Consider the following 8712-nt stretch of genomic DNA (forward strand, 5'->3'; position numbering starts at 1 on the left):
GCTGGGACAGAAAGAGACTGGGGTGGGTTCTGCTTTACACCATTAGGTCCAGTTGAGTGAAAGGCACATTCCCTACTGAGCCCTTTTACCCCAACAACAACAGGATGAATTCTGTCCAATATATACTACAGCTCATTTCTTGAGAAGATGAAAGTGGCATATTTTAGTTTTCCAGAAGTGCAAGGCTGGATCACTATCTTTCCCCCTTGCAAGCCTCAGGGACTAACAGGCATCACTCCATCTGGGAGACAAAAATCTGCCCTTCCAGCTGAGACCATAACCCAAGAGTATTGATCAAACATCCACCTCCCTTCCATATAATAGAATTTCCCAGTGAGCTAATTGTTTTTTTCCTTCTTTCATCTCCACAAATGAGGTCAATGGCAAGGGCAAAGAAGAGAGAATTAGCTCTAAGTGTTCTTGGCTTCAAAGCAAGAGGAGACAGAGCTTCCAGATTTTGGAGAGTGCTCTACAGGATTTATAAAGTACCATGGGACCTTCCAAACATCTGAATTTAGAATTGCTCCAGCTTATGACAAGGCTTGCCTGCACTGCAGAAAGATTTATGTTTTTCCACACCTGCTGTTACAGTTTGGCAATGCCACCTGTAGGTCATTGATGGCCTTCATTCTGCCCCTCCAACAGTGACCAGCTCTCACCCACAGCTCCTGCAGCAGTTTGCAACAATGCATAAAGCTTCCCAAGAGATGTGGGAGCAGGCAGGTAGCACAGTGCATCCCTGTGCCTTGTCCTCATTCCCCTCTGCCTGCAGTGGCAGGGCTGAGCAGCACCTCCTGCCCTGCAGCCCCATGTTGGGAGGGCAAGTGAGGCAAAGCAGAGCTGTGACAGTGCAGGTTTAGACACCCACCCACATCATGCTTACAGAAAGGAATGCTCAACCCCCAGCAAAGATGCCAATGACAGAATTAAAGCCTGAGAGAAAAGTAGGTACTTTGGTTTTCTTTTCCAAAACAGCAATGATTCTCTGAGGTCTGGCCATCAGCCATTCCCTCTTTTTCTCCCCCCCACAAGAGATGGTATTCCCTTGTGCAGTATAAAAACCCTACAGGACTCATTAGTATCTCAGGCAGAATTAATAACAAGAATCAGGAATGATGGTCAGAGACAGGCAGCTGCAGACTTCAGCTTCTCTGGGTAGGAAAGCAGTTAACTTGCTGTTGAACTCTTCACAAAGCGTTTTCCCATGTTTTGGGGATAGTTAGAATTGAAAAGTTACACTGATAGTATAAACAGCAAGTTCTCCACCAAAAGGATTAAAAAAAACCAAAAAAATTCAACCCACCTCCACAAGTCTATCCTGTACTTTTCCTTGTCTGAGTCCCAGCAGTATCAGACTGACAGCCTGAATGCTGGCTGTGTGTGGTGAAGTCTCTGGCACACTCAGGACTATTGCAGCAGCTGCTTTACAACCCTCAGGTTACCACTGAGCCAAAAACTGTCCAAGTGCAAGACAGGAGGGCACAGCCAAAGCAGGGATGAAGGGATGAGGCTGTGCAGGGTGATAGGACAGTTCTGGCCCCACTAAATCTTGTTCCTACCTCTGCAGCACAGGTGGGAGGAGGACTCTCATCTCCAACCAAACAGCCACAGGTGGAAATAGTTGATGCTCTCCCAATCAAGGCAAGGCACACTCAGAGGTGAAATTCCCAGGTGTTTGCTGTTCCTTCATTAACACTGGTGCTGGAGCTGTAGAAAACAGTTTTGTATTCTGGAAAGGTCATCTGAAGGATACCTTTAAACCAAGCTCTGAGTTCTGTGGGGTTTGCAGAGACCACCTCTCAAGAGGCAGAACAGCCCTTGCAGATGTTACTGGTCTCAGATGAGATACCCTGTTCTGAGGGACCAGGCCCCATTAACCAAAAACTACAACACAAGTAAGGTCAATAGTTACACCGTGTCCAACATTTGTAAATGGAATTCTGCAAAGCAAAAATTTTATTGGAACATTCCTGACACATTTACGTATGCTTTCACCTCGCTTTTGCCAGAAAGGACACCTTACAGAAGGGAAAACCTGCCAAAAACATATGCAGTTCAACTCTGGGAATAATTTTTGAAAGTCTGTTCCTTCCTGGATGTGAGCAAAGGTTATTATGTGTCTAGAATAGATCCAGTCCAGACAGATGGAGCATCATGGGGGGAGGAGGACTGAACTCATGGTCTGTTTGTTTCCTGAAGAGCCTTTGTAAAAAGACTTTTTGTAAATCCAAGTGAATTAAATTGCTTTATATAGCACTGGGATAAACAACTTATTGACAATTAGATTTTTTTAAAATGAATCTTGGAAACAGAAGAAGAAGTAGGAAAAATAAGATAAAATAATTTTAAAATGCCCACCTGTCAGTAAGCTGGAAATGAAACCTCTTCCAAAAAAGAGTTTCTCATTTAAATCATACGAGAAATCCCATCAAAATTCAGGAGTTTATTATTTCCAGGAATAAAGATCTTTATCTTTCCTTTCAAGCTCTGACCAGTCTCAGATCACAGAACCATCTATCAAGATCCTCAATAATCCATCTTGTTCCTTGTGTTGTTACTGTCTGTAATGAACAATGTGCCCTAGAAACTCTCACATTATCCCAAGACCTCTGAATCTTTAACAGGATGCAGTCTTGTAAGATTTGCAGCCTCTCCAGATAATTTTTGAAAGGGCATAAAACACTACAAACACATGCTGAAAATTTGAGCATAAAAGAGAATTTCCTATAACTTGGTGGTGTTTTTCTTTAGCATCAGATGCATATTACTCAAAGAAACCAACAAACACAAAAAAGCAGAACCAAAACAAGGAACTTATGATCTTAAGCCAAAACTGAGAAAGAGACCTGAGACAATCTCAGCAGGACTCATGAGACTGAAGTGATTTTCAGTTACAGCTGATGTTATTTTAACCTATCTTTGCTTGTATCATTTAACCCTGTTGTGCTCCAAAACTCTTGTTCTTTCTCAGGCACTGAAATGTCAGGTGGTGCAAATCCCAGAGGGAAGATATAAGCATTTTTCATTTCAGTTCCAACTATGATGAACCCCTTTCCTAGCCAGCTTCATCTTCAGCACAGGGGTTTCACTCCTTTCCCCATTCCTAAAGAGGGGAAAGGAGTAAAACAGTAAAGGGATGCAGAGTAAAGGGTTCCTGATCATTCTTAATCTCTTTCCCACAACATAGTGGTGGGACTTCTGTCTCCAGGTCCTCCTGACTGCTCCTCTCATGGGAAAACACCATAAATATTTGTTCAGGCAATTCAAAGTAAAAACTTACTGCAAATATACAATTTGTGTTTGAGTGAACTTTTGAGTAAGCCAGTCTTTACCTAGTTTTGCTTATATTCAGGCTACAGGCCACTACTTCAAACTTGAGAACTCCTTCACAGATATTAGCCACAGATAATTTAAAATGAGGCTTAAATGGCAACCTGTTTATACCACAAAAGGTGAAATTAGTAAATGGATGATACTGTAAAAATTCAACTAGCTTTTAATATTGAATTTCTATGGATCACAGGTTTGTTTCATAGCTCCTGTGAAACCTGCCCTGAAGAGTAAATGAAAAATAATTACAATAGCATTTTTCAAACATGTTTCATGCATGTTTCAGTCGTGACTGCCAGTGCAAGAGGGGCTACAGGAGAAAAGGTAGGAAAAGCAAACACTGGCTCAAGACTTTTCCCTCTTCTCTGTGTCCCCAGGAGTTTTTGCCCAAGCAGATGACACACCAAACTGTGCTACATGGCAAAGTGGAGAAGAGGATGGATCTGAGCCAAAAGTACCTTTCCTGTTTTCTTTCTTTAGACACCACTGGTAAAGGAAATTGGCAACATTCACGTAGGATCACTATCCAAATGCCCACATCCTTAGGCCATAATCTGAAACCCTGATTTTTCACTCAGGAAACCTGGCATTTAGCAACAGAAATTCAAAGCCAAAGAGCCAGTTGCTCCAGACTGCATTGTCACAGATGACCCATCTTGGGTTCACTGCTAAGTTTTCTTGGTGCCAAATAACTTTTCAACACAACAGTCTTCCAGCACAGGAATTTAAGAACCTCCAAAGAGGGAAAAATAACCCAGAAGGAAAAAAAAAAAAAAAAAAAAAAAAAAAAAAAAAAAAAAAAGTGAAGCCAAAACAAATTCAACTCTACCCAGCAACATCTTGGGAAAAAGAAATGAATGAAGGAAGAAGTTGTGGATAGCTCTTTATCTGATTTTATACAGTCAGCATAGAAATGCTTTATCATCACCTACAATACAACAAACCCAATATAAGAAATTTTCAGTACTGTATAGAAGCACACACCTTTTTTGTACTCAAGAGAGTTAATTTTCATCTATTTCCTTTATTTCCTCCATTCAGGCAACTACTTAATACATTGATCTTTGTTGCATTTCCATTTTCTCCACCAATACATTTCTTATAATTGGAATGAGCTGCTCTATTAAGCTTCTTAATAGATTCTATGTTCTCAAAACCCAATAACTTCAGGACAATACATTAAAATAGACAACAAATTAAGCTTGGTGTTTGCGAATGTGAGACCCCATCAACAGTGACCTTTAAAGTTACTGCAAGGACGCTGCTTAGAAATGGTTGCAGAGAAACCAGTATCTGATATGTGTAATTGCATTAGTTTGTGCCAATGCTAAACATCCTGAGAGTCTTCTGATGGCCAGGAATAAATTAGAGTTCTGATGTGAAGCAGCAATGCACACGTGTGGAGATGTCAATGAATTCACTTAGAGCCGTGGGTCCACAGTGGTGGTGGAATCAACAGGACTGCTGCATCACCCAGCACAGACACAGGTTTGAGTGATGGACTCTGCTCTGAGGTTTGTATATGCAAGCAGTGTTGAGCATTATATACAGCACAGAAGTATTTTGGCAGTCTAGCATATTTATTTTAGTTACATCAATTGGATCCAATAGCTATGCCACAATATCACATTAACTTAGTTTGAAATACCATGTGAATAGAGTTTTTATTTGCAAATCATTACAAAGATGTAATTCCATTTAAAAACGCCAAGCAGTATAAAATAATTCTCTCAAAGCTGGTTAGCCCTGGTATGATTTCTACCTCTGCCAATAGCTATAGTTACCTTCAGGTGCATTTTCTGTCACTTCTTACCTGAGTCAGAGGGGGTTTCTGCCACACTGAAGAACAAGGTGACCTGATAATGTGGAGGGTGAACACCTGAAACACACTGAGCAGCTGGAGCCAGGGGAGGGGGATGCCTGACAGACACATTGCAGACTGCTGGAGCAGGTATTTGCCAGATACCCACGCCACAACCCAACCTCTAGGACAGGGCAGGAGATCACCTCTGCTCCAGCAAGTGTATCAGCAATTCCAACCTGAAATCACACTGAAACAACATGAATGAGAAATGAAAAGGGGTAATTCACTGGTAAAGTTAATCTGGGTAGATAGCCCAAAATGGAAGATTGGCTTCCTGGGAAAGGTTTTATTTAAAAGTTTTATTTCCCAGCTGCTTTTCACCTAGCATTAGCCTTTGCTAAACACTCCACAAATAGCTGCATGGGTAACATCAGCAACACAACTGCCCTCCTGGCTGCCAATCGACCCCTCACACCTCTATTTGTTTTTAATTCCAAATCTTGTTTCCTTGAGATTTCAGTTTCTCTTCCAAGTTACAGATTTCTGCAGCCTCACAGGGTTAACTGTTGCTGCTGAAATCCCCCTGCTCACAGGCAATTTAGTCAGTATACACTTCCCTGTGAAATACTTGGCACACAGTTCATCTTGTATCACCCTGCCTGGATGACCTGGATGGCACCTCCTACCACCATATTACTCTTTTTAGCACGGAAATCGTTTGTACAAACGACTTTGCTTTTGTTACAATTTTTCACATTTGCCTCAAGGCTTAATCACGAACACAACTGCTAATTATTTGCACCTCCAGCAGTGCTGACTGGCTTATCCAGGGTAAGAACAGTCCAGCCCCTCTTCCACCACCTGCCAGCCCAGGACTGCTGCCAGCGATTCCCTCTGATAACCCAGGCTCTTTCAGCAGCTGAAGAGGAGCAGTAAATATTGTTTGTTTTCCTAGGGCAGTATTACTTGGAGGCTGTGGTGAGGGATGGGACACAGCTGAAACATTCCACGTTAAAACCAGGCCAAAAGCACTGTGAGAGATTGCTGTTACCACTGAAACCAAGATTTATTTAGTGTTTGGGGACAAAACCCAAGTACCTTCGTTAGCTGGCGTGTATGGTTCTCCTCAAAAGCAACACTAACATTGCAGTGGTTCGGCTTTTCCAAGGGTGCAGTTCCGGCCAGCCCTGCCGCCACTACATCCAGGGGGCCACTTTGCCTGAGGCGTGGGCAAACCCGACCACGGTGCGGATAGTGCGCAGAATAGAAAGGCGGGACTCTCAGGGTGTGCAACCAAGGGGTGCGTGGTCCCCAAGGCAGCGCTCCGAGAGAGACGCTGACCCTCGGGATGCCACGGCTCTTTATTGAGTGGGTTACAGGGGTGGGATTGCGTGGGACCAATCACAACCTTTTGCCAACGTATAATGAGGGAATGCACAATTTTTGAACCAATAATAAGTAACTTGAAGAGGAGGAATACATGATGAGGGGGTGGGGAAGTTATATAACTTAAAGATTGACACTTAACAGAAAAGTGGTAAACAACTATTATGGGATAGGGTTACCAGGACAACCAAGGTTTTGGCGGGAAAGTCCGAGGGAAGGAGAGAAGGAGAGGGAAGGAGAGGCCATCTTAAACAATAGTAATAATTACAAAATTATAAAACACAACTTATAAAACCAAACTGGAGCAGTGAAAACCCAATTGGAATTGAATTTAAGCACCACCACATAACATCTCTCCCAGCCATGCAGGGGCTGTAGCTACTTTCAGGCTGACAAAAATTCCAGCTTCTTCATGGAGCAGGGCTCCCTGGTGCTGGAGCCTTCCCTGTACCTGTAAATCCAGGGAAGCAGGAGCAGCCGGCAGATGAAGGGGCAGGGCTCACAACACACCAGTTCCCATCTCCTACCCACTGCTTATTAAGCTTGTCTTCATTTAAAACAAGTCTCTTAAATTTACACAACATTTTCTCTCCTATTGAAGAAGGCTACCTAAAGAAAACAAAAAGTATAACCCAAAACCAGTATCTTGTTCCATCTTCCCAGCTGTATCATCTTCATGCTCAGTTGGCTCTCCCAGTGCTTCTTTCCACAATGAAGACTGAAGTCCACCCTTTTTGTCTCTGGCAGAGCTATTATGGGTAAACCACATCTGAGTTATTTTTCATTACATGCAAACAGCAAATGTGAAAACCTAAAGTCAAATGTTGCAGTGGTAACTTCCTAGGCACACAGAAAACCAAATGCTCGTCACGTGTGAACATGTGGAAGATGCAAACAACAGCACCTCAGATGGAAGTTTGCTCACAGCATAAAAAATTAATTTTAATAGGGTTAATAGGAAACACTTCCTTGATGGCTTAGATTAAACCTAGCCCAGCACAGCTGGACAGAAGCAGAAAGAACTCTGCAGAAACAAAGTCATGGCCAACCATCCTGTACTACTCTGTGGGGCAAAATGCCAACAACTTCCTTGTAAATCTCTGAAGGCAGCAGTTGTCTATTCAGCAGAGACTCCTCAATTATTCAAACATAAATCATGTTTTCCTATTCATGTGACCTCATCTGAATCTCACAAGGGAAAAAAAAATTACTGACAAATTAATTTGAGTCAGGCGTCAGCCTAGTATCATATAGACAAAGATGGATGCATTAGAATTTCAGTATCAGTAAACAGAACATTATGAGATTAATTAAGAAAATCCCCAAATACTAAATGTTTTTTTTTTTAAAAATCTACAGAACCATTCAACCAAAGGCTTTTGTGTGAAGCAGTCTGACTCCCACATGGGATCTCACATGAGATAGCAAATATTACTACAGTGTAATAATAATGAATTGCAGCTTGATGAAAAAAAGTAAACTTATGCAGGAAGGAGACTAAGAAATTGCTGATATTATCTCCCCCACTGCCTGTTTGAGGATGAAGTATTAAAAACAGGTATATCATAGTAACTACTTGATGCCATAACATGGCATAAAAAAACCATTCTGCTGCTCTTCCAACAAAATGTTTGTTCACAGCCTTGTGTCATGCAGAGAAATACTTCAACTGCCAGTTAATTTAACAGGATTGAAACCATCTACCACCTTTTCTTTCTGTTCATCTAAAGCCTAACAATGTACCATGAAAACAAGCTGGCTGGACAGAGGAAGATTTTTCCAAAGGAAGCAAGTTATCCTGTCAGTGCTCACCCCACAGAGAATCCCAGAGTAGCTGCACACATCTGGAAAGGTGTGATGCTCTTTGCCCAGAAAGCTGCAGTCACAGAGGGATCTACTGACAGCCTCAGGCTGCCAAATCTGGCCAAGTAACACAAGATCTGGATGCAACACTATTTTGAAGATCTGTTTAATAACCTAGTGAGAAGTGGAAAAAACTGAGATGTTTTCATGCAGTGGCAAATGATCTAAGCACAAGAGTGAGCTACTCTGATCAAAGATAAAGAACTTCCAAAACTCCTTCCCAGTAACAGTTGATCTTCACACTTTTTAATTAAAGATTTGCAAGCACTAAATTTAGGTAACAGCTCAAAGTAAGGAACATATTTGGAGACATTCAGGGGAGTTTTCTT

Source organism: Zosterops lateralis (genome assembly GCF_965231275.1).
Source record: "Zosterops lateralis genome assembly, chromosome: 8".
Lineage (NCBI taxonomy): Eukaryota > Metazoa > Chordata > Aves > Passeriformes > Zosteropidae > Zosterops > Zosterops lateralis.